Genomic DNA, 12,538 nt, shown 5'->3' on the forward strand with positions numbered 1-12,538 from the left:
GTTTAGAAGCCCCGAAGGAAGGCTTTCCAAATGAGCAGGAGCCAGCTTCCCCCTTCCCTCACCCCATAACCCACTGGGGAGAAAGCGAGGCGTTTGGTTTGAGCTGTGCGTCTGGGGAAGCTGAAGGCATCAGATGCTGAGAGCACTGAGAGCAGCCCCACTCCTGCATGCTGCCTGCCCTCAAGCTAACAGCAAGCCTTCAGCAAGCTAAACGCTCACCGAGACCATCCAGTTGTAGCAAAACTCCCTTCAATCAATACGTTAGCGAGCCCGACTTAACGTGAGCTGAGCTACCCCGTCCCAAAGCATAAGGGACCTCTGCTGCCCTTCTGTAAACAGGGGCACATCGATCCCTGCAAACCTGGGTATGTGCTATTCTTTCCTTTTTCTTCAGCAAGGAAAACCATGCAAGATGCACCCAGCTGTGTGGTTACAAACTCTGCAAACCCGGCATCCCACAAGCCCTTGCAGTTTGATCCCCAACTCCTCACTTTGCAGCAGAAATAAACCCTTGCTGGACGTCCTCCGCAGGTGGGAGGGAGGCAGGTAACAAACCCAGAACTTTCCTTTCCTGCGGAGGACCGGGCACAAGGCATCAGTGAAAGCAACAGCTCAGTGGGGAGAAGAGGACAGAGCCCGTCTCGACTTACCCAGGCGGTGGAGGCGGCAGTGAAGGCTGGGAGTGGGTGGTGGGGCTGGGTGCCACGCAGGGTTTTATAGGGTGCCCTGGCCCCCGAGGGAGCGGGTGCATACCTTCCGCCTGAAACTCTCCAGCAACCGGCAGCTTTCTTCTGGAAAGGTCCCCCGGCTGATTAAACAGTTCCCCCTTTCATCTCTTATGTTTTTCTTCCATTTAATACTGAGTAAGATTGAAATGATTTGGGTTACAGACATTAATTACCTTCCTTCCTAAGGCCAAAGTACATTTTAGGTCTTATGCCATGAGGCAGGAGAGTGTTCAGCAGAATTTAGGGCAGGTGCATCCCCGGTGCATCGCTCCCCACCTTCCTCTGAGCACAACAAATTCAGGTCCCCAGTGCACCTGAGGTGAGCTCAGTGATTTAGGCTGCACACAAGAAGTGTGGACCTGTAGGTAAACCCTGCGACGGTGGTCTCATCCACGGCAGGAAAACCTGGGGGGCTGCAGGGATGAGGGTGCTGGGGGAAAAATGCCAGAGGAGCATTTTTCCTGCCCTGGCTGCCCAGGTGCTAAACATGCAGACGTGGGGACTTGAGCTAGCTCAGCATGACCAAATTGTTACACTTGAATCCACTTAGAGGATTTCGCCTCTTTTTATTACTATTCCTCACGTCTAGGGCATGAATTCTGCTTGGAAGGCACATTGAGTTTTAAAAGCAAAGTAATCATGGGCTCTGGAGTCCACCCCTGAAGGTGACACACACCAAAACTTACTAATTTTGTGCAGTGAGCTGATTTCTGAGGCCAAGAGCTTTTCCATCCTCTCTTTGGATACGCTAACAGCAGTGAGCCAGAAGTTCGCAGCTATGCTTCCTTGTGATGGAGTGACATCGTTAAGAGATTTTTAATTACAGGCTGCAGTGTGACACCAGATTGAAAGCCTGTTAGCTGCTAAACAGCTGGGGAGTTGTAAATGTCCCGACCTGCACTTAAACATGAATCACCTGTACATTGGGGAAAGGGAGTTGCTGACATGGTCCCAGGCAGAGGAATGAGCCATCAGGAAAGTTTGAAGCAGGCTTTTCATTTCATGCCAGCAGAGCTCAGATGAAGGCACAAACATCTTCTGTCCCAGAATAAACCATGGTAGTGCTGGGGCATATGTACTATGCATTTGTAGAGCTGGGGGTTATCAGCATCACTGTTAAAGACACACCTTGTAGGATTTTTGAGGTCATTTTAGTTCCTAGGGTGACTTGGCCTTGCGAAGCCGCGGTTAATACCACTGAATTGTCCCTAGTGACTCCTTCCTGCCCTGCCTGCCAGTGCAAAAAAAGTCTTTCAGAGGTGCTGGGGTCAAGCCCAGCTAAATTTAACATCATTCTGGAAGGGGAAAGAGGAAATCAGCTTTTCCGAGGTGCAGTGGAGGATACACGCTTCAGCCAGAAGCAGCCTTCCAGCCTGCCAGAGTAAGGCAGGACGCTGTGGGTTCATCATAACCTCCTAAATGGCAATTTGGTGAGCAGGAAAAGATGAGGCTTTATTTTAAGCTTTATCTTTCTGCTTTTTTGCACCACTCTTCAATAACAAAATGATGCTACCTTGGACCCACAGCCTAAGAATTAAACCCTTCTTCTGCCAGTCAGAATTTCTTCCCCTTCACTAATCATCTTCCATTTCTTCTTTTTTTTTTTTGGGGGGGGGCCTCTGTGCACTCCCGTGATCCCCAGGGAGAATAGCCCTTCCTGGAGCACTTCCTTCCAGGTTTCCAGACACAAGCTGGGATCTTCTGATTTGCAGCCTCATTGTGTGCTTCAGTTTTGCAACCCAGTTAAAGTACTTGAGGTTCTGCTCACATTGGATCATCATGTCCTGGAAGAATATCCATGGATGCAGGAACACTTGAAATAAGTGGGAACAATTAGAGAGGCCATGTTGCTGAACGTGAGCAGATCTGTGTACTGAAACAAGTCCTTTGCCTGTAGAAGATGACAGGGGAAACAAAAGGCAGTGTCAGGAAGTTAAAAGAATCAGATTTTTGTAATGAATGAGATTAAAAGAAAGGAAAACCATAGAGGAAATATGTCTTCCTGGAAATGCGGGTATTTGGGACAAAGACAAGGACTAGTTTTTCTGACCCCTATTCATTTCAGGGGATGAGCACTTTCTCCTGGAGACATGGCTTTCTCTGAAGGAACCACAAAGCTGAGAAAATTTCACCAAACCAAAGACACCAGACTCATTCTCTTAATTTCTGCAATGGATCCAGGATGTGTGGTCATCCCAGTTCTTCCCGCAGATAAGGGCACGAGGAGAAGTATGGCCCAGGACCAATACTCACTATGTTTCCCTTTGCATGACCAGCCCCAGCAGCACTTTGCGACCCCAGTCTCACTGCTCTGCCTCTTGATTTACAAAAGCCCAAGGGCTAGATGTCTCTGACACCAGCTGGAGGGTGTAAGCTTGCCCCTGCCCCAAAATTTCTTCTGAAAGTCAAAGGTGAAGACACATTTTGGAGCAGCAACAGACCCACTGCATCCCATCTGTAAGGAACTCTTGCATCCAGTGTGCTCTCCCAGGGCTTGCTCCAGGTCTGCAGCCGACCTGCCAGCAGCACTACGTGTAGGGACCACTCCCAGGTGGCTGATGGGTGAACAGGACACGCCGGTGCCAGGAGGCAGCATCCTGATGAAGACAGACCCGCCCAGGTGGCTGCCCCTCCACCACCGCCACAGAGCATCCTTGGCTGCCAATGTCCTTGCTGGGGCAGGCTCGGGGTGCTTCAGGGCCACTGTGCTTCTGGGGACAGCCAGGCTCCGGCTGCTATGTGCTGCCTCAGGGCTGCAGATGATCCAGTTTCATGCTCCACACATCCCCTATAATTGCCAGGTCTCTGGGTGGGCTGATGCTCAATGGCGTCAGCAAGGCTGACACGTTCCCCCCCGGGAGGCCTTGTCACTGTGCACCAGGGCAAGGGCAGGCATGTGCTGGGGCAGACACAGCCCGGCAGGGTTGAAGGGTGTCCCAAGGGAGTCAGCTTGTCTCCTCTCTCAGCTGCCTCTGCCCTGCAACCCCCCAGGTCCCATCCTGCTGCAGTAGCCCTCATGCCATCTGCCACCACTTGAGGAGGAGCCTGCACCCTTCCCATTTCACCATCTCCAGCTGCTAGTTGGTGTTTCTCTGGAGCTGTAACCTCTGTGCATCAAAACCCATGTCTTTTCCCCAGGAAATCTCCCTTATTCCTCTTGCAGGGTGCCTGGCTCTCTGGACGTGGACATCCCCCTTTCCCAGGGCAGCAGAGCTGGCCAAGCACCGAACCGTCCCACAGCAGCAGGACAGGATGAGGCCAAGTGTTTCCCTGCAGCCCGATAACCATTTCTGGCTTGGAAGATGCTGACAGAGGGAAGCAGCTCCCAGCTGGCCCCCAAGGACATCTCCCCAAGGCATGGGAATGAAACATGGCCCCAGGGAAGGCCAAAAAGATGGTGCAGGGCTTGCAGCATGGACAGCTAAGCCTGAGCACCCTTGCCTCCAAGCCACAGCATTGCTTGGCCACATTCTCATCCGTGGAAAGAAGGAGTGGGAGAAGGGAAGGCACCTGCAAGGCTGGAGCAACAGGTTTCCCCAGCTGAGTCAAACCACAGACATGTTCTGAGAAATGCAAGGCTTCCCTCTCTGCAAGACCACTGGGATTTCAGCACTTAAAAACCTCCCAGCAGGCGAGTTATTTTACCTCCTTCCTCTCCATCTTGCAGTGGTTCACCTTCTCCTCTCCCCAGGAACCTCCACTGCTGCAGACACAGTCGGGAGCTGCCAACACACAGCAGCTATGCCATCCTCAGGAAAAGCACCTCTAGGACGTGGCAATGGCTCAGCAAAGCACAGCTTTGTCTAGGGCTGGCTTTTGGCTCCCATCAGCATGGTGGGTATGCCCTGGGCTTATGTATGAGATGCAGAAAGGAATAAATTGGCTGACAGAGAGTAGAAGGTGAAAAAAGCAGAGCACAGGCTCAGGATGTGCCCATGTCGCTGCCCAGCCAGCACGGCCAGCCTGTTGCTGACCTTCCCTGCCCATAGTTTGGTGCTTCGCCTCCCAGAGAAGACGTAATTGGCTGGCAGGTGGGCTCAAGGAGCAGCGTGGGGACAGTACCCTGCTTCCAAGCCCGGCACATGGCTTGGAAGGGCAACGCAGGTCCCTGAGCAACCAGGAGCAGGTTCAGCAAGTGAGAGCAGAAAGCCAGGGGCAGATGCGTATTTAACAAGAATGAGCAAAACAGAGAGAGGCAGGAGGTAAATGGCCATGCCAGGGGCTGCACCAAAAGTCTCCTCGTGGGTGGGGGTCCCCAGGGACCCGACGAGGGTGGGATTCGAACCCACGCGTGCAGAGCACAATGGATTAGCAGTCCATCACCTTCACCACTCGGCCACCTCGTCCCATGCTTCAATCTCTTTTTTGCAGATTTTTTTTTCTCCTTTTTGATCAAAGACTGCAAAGCTGTGACTGGTTCTTCAGGGTGTCCTCTGGGGAGTTGGGGCTGGGTAGGTAGAGCCCTGGTAGCCCACCTGCCTGGCCGTGGCAGCCAGCTGCCCACCTGACTGTGGCAGGGCAGCTGGGCAGGGCTGCAAGCAGGTGTTTGCAGTCCATTTGCCCCTCTCCATGATCCCTTCCGTCTCCGTGTTCAGAAGATGGCAAAGGGCCAAGTGGCATTTATTTTCGCCATAAAAGTGTGTGCCCCAGGCTTGTTGCATGTCTCCATCACCCCCACACCAATCTGTGTCCACAGGGTTTTCCTGCAGGATTCAGCAGCAGTTGTGCAAATTAATGGGGAAGACTGTTGGGGATCACGTCAGCATTGGATATACCTCTGTATTTCTCAAGTCCCCTGGAGTCTGGAGATAGTTTGTGTCATCTCTCCACTGTGAGCTCCCCAGGGAGAGAGGACAGAAGGAAACTCCTTCCCCCTAAAGTGATGGAAGGCTTCACTGCTCAAGGCAGGGCCCCAGCAGTGCCCTCAGCTTGGGGCAGGGAGGAAAAACAGCCCACGAGGCCAGGCACCACTGGGAGTTGAACCCAGGATCTCCTGTTTACTAGACAGGCGCTTTAACCAGCTGAGCCATGGTGCCCACCTGTCCTATGGCATTGAGGTGTCCCATGAACACACTCGACTCTCTGCCTGCCCCCTCCCACCATGCCCTGCACCACTGCCTGAAGTCTGGGGTACTCCAGCCCCCAAACCCTTCTCTATCTGCCCCTGGGAGCAGCCCCAGTGCTGACTCGGGTCCCTGGCACAGGGAGCTCAACACCTCCCCTACCAGCACCAGCTGGGTTTTGGGGTCCCAGCACCTGCAGGGACTTGCTGCCCCCTCCCCTTTCCCCAGCAGAACCCTGACAGCTGCCCCCAGCCCCTAAACTGACCCGAGGTGATCGTCTTTGTCTCAGCTCTCTCTCCAGCCGCTCACCACAGCATCCTGGGGGTCCCCAGGGCATCACCCACCCACCCAGCTCACCCATCAGTGCCAAAGGCCAACCCAAACAATCTCAGTGCATCCCATCCTCTGACGGCTCAGGCACCCCCAAAGTGCCCACTTTTTGGGATGTGCATGAGACAGACCAAGGGGGAGAGTGGCTGGAGCAGCAGGTGCTGGTGACACCTGGTGCTCACTCAGCCGCATTTGCCTCCCCCCATTGCCATAGGGCAGGGAGCCTGGCACACCGAGGCTGAAAAACAGTCCCACAGCACCCTCCAGCCATGCCAGCTGCCAAATGGGACCCTCTTTGGGGAACATCACGGATCCCTGGTAGCTCCTGGGTGTGGGGAACTCTGTGCTCTCCCTCCCTTGCACTTGTGCAGGGTCTCTATGAGCAGGAGGGGGAAAGGATCGGTGCTGGGTCGCAGCTGCACACCCTGGCTCGTTGGTCTAGGAGGGTAATACTCACTTAGGGTGCAAGAGATCCTGGGTTCAGCTCCCATCTGAGCCCCCCTTTTGGGCACCTATTGCCTTGCTCTGTATTTTTTGGGAGGCAAAAGTATGTAGAGATGCTGGGGGTTGAACCCAGGGCCTCTTACATGCAAAGTGAGTGCTCTCCCACCGAGCTACATGACCCTGGGCTTGGGCAGGGTGGGGGCCTAGGCAAGTCCTCTCAACCCCACCACTGCCCCACTGCCCACCACTCGCACTACTCTGCCCCCAGGGCCCCGTCCCCACAAACAGACCCTCGGGGTGCCTGCTGCCAGCAGCACCCACTCTGCTGTGTGGTGCCCAATGCTGCCTCCATCTGCCCTTACCAACCTCTCCCTCCATCTGCCTCCCTGCCCATGCCCCAGCAGCAACTCTTGGTGCTACCGTCTCTTGGGGGTCCGTTCTGCCAGTGAGGCCATGGGACTGACCCCTTTGTGCTGGGCACCAGTGCCCTCGCTGTGTCCTGGTTATGCCAGGGTCCCACATGCTGCCGGGGAAGGTGGGTGCCCAAAAGGAGGGCTCGTCCGGGAGTTGAACCCGGGACCTCTCGCACCCAAAGCGAGAATCATACCCCTAGACCAACGAGCCAGGGTGCTGCACCCCAGTGCACCCCCAGCCTCTGTGCCCCACACACTTAGAGGTTTGGGTGGGCAGCGGAGTCTGTGTGTGACCTTCAGCACATTCCAGGAGCAGGGAGGTCCCTCTTGTCATCCATGGAGCCAGCAGCTGGAGGTGACTGCAGGGTGGTAGTGCCCAGCATCTCCAATTCCCAGCATCCCTGGGAGTTTTCCGCCTCAAAAGCACCTCCCTGGCTCTGTCAGATGTTGAAATAGTCGGTGCTTTGCAGCATCACCCCCTGCCCTTCATCCTCCATGAGGCATCCCCCAAAAGTGATGTTCCCCTCTGCCCTGGCTTCCTCATCACTCCCAGAAAAATCCCTGTTGCGGCTTCCTTCCCCAACACCCCGGAGCTGCTGACCCCGTGGGGTCCGGTGCTTTACAGGCACTGGGTGTCCCTTGGGTGCCCACGGTCTGGCTGGGACAGGGAGGATGTCTGTGGGCAGAGCAGAGGCACGTTTTTGTGGAGGAAGCCCCTGGGCAGAGTTGCCCACTGGGGATGTGGCATCAGCAGGACCACACTGCCCCAACAGTCCCTTCCCCAGCCAGGAGGGGACGAGCCCTGGCCATGGCTGAGCCGTGTCTCTTTGCCCAGGCGGCAGCAGGACACACCTTGCTCCCGGCAGTGGAGGGATCGTCCGAGTGGAGAGGATGTGAGTGAGGTGGGGAGGCTGCCCGTTCTCCCTGTGCCGGCAGTGTTGCCCCATCTGTGCCCCGTCCCCACTGGGGCTGTGCCTAGTGGCGGGTGCCCAAAAGGAGGGCTCGTCCGGGAGTTGAACCCGGGACCTCTCGCACCCTAAGCGAGAATCATACCCCTAGACCAACGAGCCGGGGTGCACACCTGCTCAGGCACCCCCAGCCTGTGCCGTGCACTGGGCTGCTGCGGGGGCACTGCTGCCCAGGGACCCTGGTGCCCCAGGAGCCCCTTTCTGGGGACAGACATCCTGCCGCCAGCCCCTGGGGAGCAGAGCGGGGCTGAGGGTGTGTGCGGGGATGCACCGGACACCCCAAAGACTTTCCCACTTCTCAGGAAAACGAGGCACACAGGGAGGACCAGGAGGTGCCCAGGCCGGGGGGGCGGGTGTGTCCCTGGGGTGCCCATGGCTGTGGCTGTGATGGCCGAGGGGTGAAGGCGTTGGACTCGAAATCCAATAGGGTTTCCCTGCGCAGGTTCGAATCCTGCTCACAGCGAGAGCTTTTACTCGCTGCCCACGCTGGGGGTCCTGGGGTGGTCATGTCTGGGGCCTTTGGGGGAGCTGGAGTAGGAACATTCTGGGAACCAGGGCTGCTCCAGACTTGCACCTCTTCCCTGGCGAGCAGCCTTCCACCAGGGAACCTGCTCCCTGGCTGAGAGCCCAGCAGTGCCCCAGGCAAGGGAAGGTCCCAGGGCAGGCGGGACACAGGATCTTCTCGGATTTTCCAAGTTCTGCAGACCCGGGAGAGGTGAGGAAGCAGCCGTTGAGGGGAGTGGGGTCCCCACCTGTGGGCCACTTTGTGGGGATGCTGAGCGGCTCTCCATCATCATCAACCCTGTGCATCATCCCCTGGGGGAGGTGATGGCTGGAGAGCAGAGGGGAGGGAGAGGGCAGTGCCCTGAGGCTGCTCCCACCTGCACTGGGCACCGGTTGGCCTGTGCCATGCTTGGGGCTGTGGGGGACAGGGTCTGAGCTGGAAGCAAATTGCACACCTTCGTTTGTTGCTGTAAAGGTATAGATCTCTCTTAGGGTGTGTGAGGTCTGATGTTCAACTCCAGGACGAGCCCTCCTTTTGGGTACCCAATGCTGGGCATAGCCCATGCAGGGATGGGGCACCGATAGGGCGATCCTGCCCAGCTCAGGGGAGACGAGTGGCCTCCCCAGGTCAGCAGATCCTGCCAACACCAGCATTTGCCCCAAGTCCCCTGGGAAGGGAGACAAGGTGCCCCCACCCTCCACAGTGCGCAAGCAGGGGAGGGAAAGGCCTGTGGGCGTTTCCTCACAGCCTGTGAGTGCCAGCCCCAGGCCAGCCACACCTGCAGAAAACTCCAAGGCCTTTTTTGGGGATGTGGGGGGCTCTGGCAGCCCCACAGCTGGCAGGGAGGGGGCTCTGGGGAGGCAAAAGTACATGGAGATGCTGGGGGTTGAACCCAGAGCAAAGCAAGTGCTCTCCCACTGAGCTACATTCCCCTGGACATGGGTACTTGTGGGGGCCTGGCCAAGTGCCCTCACCCCCCATTGCCATCCCACTGCCCACAGCTCACCCCACTCAGCTCCCAGGGCCCCAAAACCAGATCATCAGGGGCTGCACTCCATCATCCTCATTTCTGCTACTTAGGGGCACCATCCTGGCCATCGGGATGTGCCCACCCCCAATGCTCTGCCCATCTCCATTACACCAGGCACCCGTGCCCTCCCACCATCATAGCCCTGGTCCCACTGCAGGCAGGGGCCACGCATTTTAGCCAAGGAAGGTGGGTGCCCAAAAGGAGGGCTCGTCCGGGAGTTGAACCCGGGACCTCTCACACCCGAAGCGAGAATCATACCCCTAGACCAACGAGCCAGGGTGCTGCAAATAGGCAGGAACCCCGTCCTTGAGCTCCAGTACTTGAGAAACTGGTTGGGTGGGATGGGATGTGGGGAAGCTCTTTTTGGCCCTGATGGATACTCCCAGCTGGGACGTTCCCCTTGCTCTGCCCTGACTGCAGGGCTGGCACATAGACATGGCCACGGGCTGTAAGTGCCCTGGCTCCAAAAGCCATGGGAGCGAGAGGGCCAGGGCAGGCACCAGGACCTCTGGGTGGCACCACTCCACAAGAAGGGGGATGTAGCTCAGTGGTAGAGCGCTTGCTTCGCATGTAAGAGGTCCTGGGTTCAATCCCCAGCATCTCCAACTTTTTTTTTTTTTTTCTTTGCCTCTTTAAACCCACCTTCATCACGGGGCATTGGTGATAAACTCCACTTCTACCTCCAGAAGGCATTCCCAAAGGAGCCTCTCATGCCTGCATCCTGCACCACAGCCCCCAGGCAGAGTTGCCCACTGGGGACATGGTGGCAGCAGGGCCCCACTCTGCTGTCCCCAACGGCTCCAACAGCCCCTCCCCAGGCAGGAGGGGATGAGCCTTGGCTGTGGCTGAGCCGTGTCTCTTTGCCCGCATAGCAGCAGGATGCACCTTGCTCCCGGTAGTGCAGGGACCGTCCCAGCAGACAGGATGTGGCCGAACTGTGGAGATCATCCATCCCCCCCTGTGCCAGGCAGTGTCACCCCATCCCCATAGCAGCTGTGTCCAGCAACGGGTGCCCAAAAGGGAGCCTCACCCAGGAGTTGAGCTGAGCCCAGCTTCCCACAGGACTACCAGTACCCAACACAGGAGAAGGAAGCTGCTTGGAGCACTGCCCTCTCCCTCCCCAGAGCTCTCCAGCAGTCAAGTTCCTGCTGGATTAGGCTGCCCTGTCCCCAACCCCATCCAGCCACAGGCCTCAGTATGGTCCTATTCCAGCTCTTCCCCAAAGGCCCCAGATGTGCCCACCCCAGGACCTCCAGCATGGGCAGCAAGTAAAAGCTCTCGCTGTGAGCAGGATTCGAACCTGCGCAGGGAAACCCTATTGGATTTCAAGTCCAACGCCTTCACCCCTCGGCCATCACAGCCCTTGGCCTTGGTGTGTGGGGTAAGGGCACCCCAGCTTTGCCCTGGGGTCTTCCTCTGGGGAGAAGATGCCCTCCAGCCTGGTGGGGGGTCATCTACACGGTCCCAGAAACCCTTGGCAGCCCCAATACCTACATGTGCCAGGGCTGGGAAAAGAGCATATCCAGGGGTATTTACTGACGTCTGGGAAAAAAATCCAGGTGCAGCTGAGAGCCTTGCCGGAGGGCAGGCACGAAAGGGAAGCATCCTCCAGTGATGCCCAGGGACACAACAGGTTTTTTGGGAAAAAGTTACATGGAGATGCTGGGGGTCAAACCCAGGGCCTCTTACTTGCAAAGCAAGTGCTCTCCTGCTGAGCTACATCCCCCTGGGCCTAGGCAGGGGTGGGGGCTTGGGCAAGTCTCCTCAACCCCCAGCGCCGCCCCACTGCCCACCACTCATTCCGCTCTGCCCCCAGGGCCCTGCCCCCACAAACAGACCATCAGAGCACTCACTGCCAGGTCTTGGGGGTCCATCATGCTCACAGGATGCATCCAACCAGAGCATGACACCAGCTCATCTGTGCTGGGCACTGTTGCCCTGTTGCCCTCGCTGTGCCCCAGTTATGCCATGGTCCTACACAACACTGGGGAAGGTGGGTTTCCAAAAGGAGGTCTCATCCAGGAGCTGAGCCTGGGACCTCTTGCACCCAAAGCAACAATCATATCACTAGACCAACAAGCCAGGGTGCTGCATCTCAAGGCACCCCTAGCATCTGCACCCCACAATTTTGGGGGTTGATGAGGGTGGCTGATTCTGCCTTTTGCCCCTGGCACAGCCCGGAGCAGGGAAGTCCATCTTACTGTGCCCAAGATGTGAGGCCGGCATTTGGAGGTGGCCACAGCACATAACTGCCCCGGCCCCAGTGGCTGTGGGGGCACCTGGACCATGGGGGTCAGCAGGGACCTCTGAGCACAGTCCTGCCCATGTCCAGGGGGATGTAGCTCAGTGGGAGAGCGCTTGCTTTGCATGTAAGAGGCCCTGGGTTCAACCCCCAGCATCTCCATGTACTTTTGCCTCCCCAGAGCCCCCTTCCTGCCAGCTGTGGGGCTGCCAGAGGCCCCCAAGCCCCCCAGAAAAGCCCTGGGGTTTCCTGCAGGCACGGCTGGCCCAGGACTGGGGAGACAGCAGTGGTGCACTGTGAACACCGTGGGTGCCTGCACCTCATGCCAAGACGCCCAAGAGAGGGAGTTGCCCCACTCACCCTGCCTGGCCCAAAGCTGTGGTGACTGTTGGGGTGGGTGGGGGGGTGTGGGGCAGGAACAAGGAGACAAAAGCAAACAGCTGACCTCAGACGAGCTCTGTACTCCCCAGACAAGAGCAGAGCAGGCTTTGCCAAAAGGGAGGACAGAACTATGGGAGCTGGACCCAGGTCCTTCCACAGCTGAAGGTGGAACCGTACCCCAAGCCTGCATCGATCTCCCCAGCCCTCTCCCTTGATCCCACAGCCCTGGGAATTGTGTGGATCCCAACTGCCCCACAGTCCCGTGGTAAAAACATCTGCAGACAAACCCACAACTGACATCCCACGGCTGGGGTGTCCCCACCCCTCTCTGGGTGATCCCTCCTCAGAGGGGAGGATTTCACTTGGCCCCAGGGCAAGTGGTGAACAGCTCCTTGACCAGCGCATTCCCTTACTCTCCTGCAGATGCCAAGGAG

At 57.2% G+C, this 12,538-nt stretch overlaps 10 non-coding genes across 10 annotated transcripts; 3 read left to right on the forward strand and 7 right to left on the reverse strand.

Annotated features, from left to right (window-relative positions):
• Window positions 1–4,992: 4,992 nt before the first annotated feature.
• On the reverse strand, window positions 4,993–5,074 carry TRNAS-GCU (transfer RNA serine (anticodon GCU)). Its single transcript has one exon. It is a non-coding gene; the product is annotated as a tRNA-Ser (tRNA).
• Window positions 5,075–5,690: 616 nt separating this feature from the next.
• On the reverse strand, window positions 5,691–5,764 carry TRNAT-AGU (transfer RNA threonine (anticodon AGU)). The gene has a single exon. It is a non-coding gene; the product is annotated as a tRNA-Thr (tRNA).
• A 1,353-nt stretch (window positions 5,765–7,117) lies between these two features.
• TRNAP-UGG (transfer RNA proline (anticodon UGG)) lies at window positions 7,118–7,189 on the reverse strand. The gene has a single exon. It is a non-coding gene; the product is annotated as a tRNA-Pro (tRNA).
• Window positions 7,190–7,976: 787 nt separating this feature from the next.
• Window positions 7,977–8,048, reverse strand: TRNAP-AGG (transfer RNA proline (anticodon AGG)). Its single transcript has one exon. It is a non-coding gene; the product is annotated as a tRNA-Pro (tRNA).
• Window positions 8,049–8,327: 279 nt separating this feature from the next.
• TRNAS-CGA (transfer RNA serine (anticodon CGA)) lies at window positions 8,328–8,409 on the forward strand. The gene has a single exon. It is a non-coding gene; the product is annotated as a tRNA-Ser (tRNA).
• Window positions 8,410–9,684: 1,275 nt separating this feature from the next.
• TRNAP-CGG (transfer RNA proline (anticodon CGG)) lies at window positions 9,685–9,756 on the reverse strand. Its single transcript has one exon. It is a non-coding gene; the product is annotated as a tRNA-Pro (tRNA).
• Window positions 9,757–10,014: 258 nt separating this feature from the next.
• TRNAA-CGC (transfer RNA alanine (anticodon CGC)) lies at window positions 10,015–10,086 on the forward strand. Its single transcript has one exon. It is a non-coding gene; the product is annotated as a tRNA-Ala (tRNA).
• A 674-nt stretch (window positions 10,087–10,760) lies between these two features.
• On the reverse strand, window positions 10,761–10,842 carry TRNAS-UGA (transfer RNA serine (anticodon UGA)). The gene has a single exon. It is a non-coding gene; the product is annotated as a tRNA-Ser (tRNA).
• A 293-nt stretch (window positions 10,843–11,135) lies between these two features.
• Window positions 11,136–11,207, reverse strand: TRNAA-UGC (transfer RNA alanine (anticodon UGC)). Its single transcript has one exon. It is a non-coding gene; the product is annotated as a tRNA-Ala (tRNA).
• A 606-nt stretch (window positions 11,208–11,813) lies between these two features.
• On the forward strand, window positions 11,814–11,885 carry TRNAA-UGC (transfer RNA alanine (anticodon UGC)). The gene has a single exon. It is a non-coding gene; the product is annotated as a tRNA-Ala (tRNA).
• Window positions 11,886–12,538: the final 653 nt, after the last annotated feature.

Source organism: Tauraco erythrolophus, chromosome 8, assembly GCF_009769465.1.
Source record: "Tauraco erythrolophus isolate bTauEry1 chromosome 8, bTauEry1.pri, whole genome shotgun sequence".
Taxonomy (NCBI): Eukaryota; Metazoa; Chordata; class Aves; order Musophagiformes; family Musophagidae; genus Tauraco; species Tauraco erythrolophus.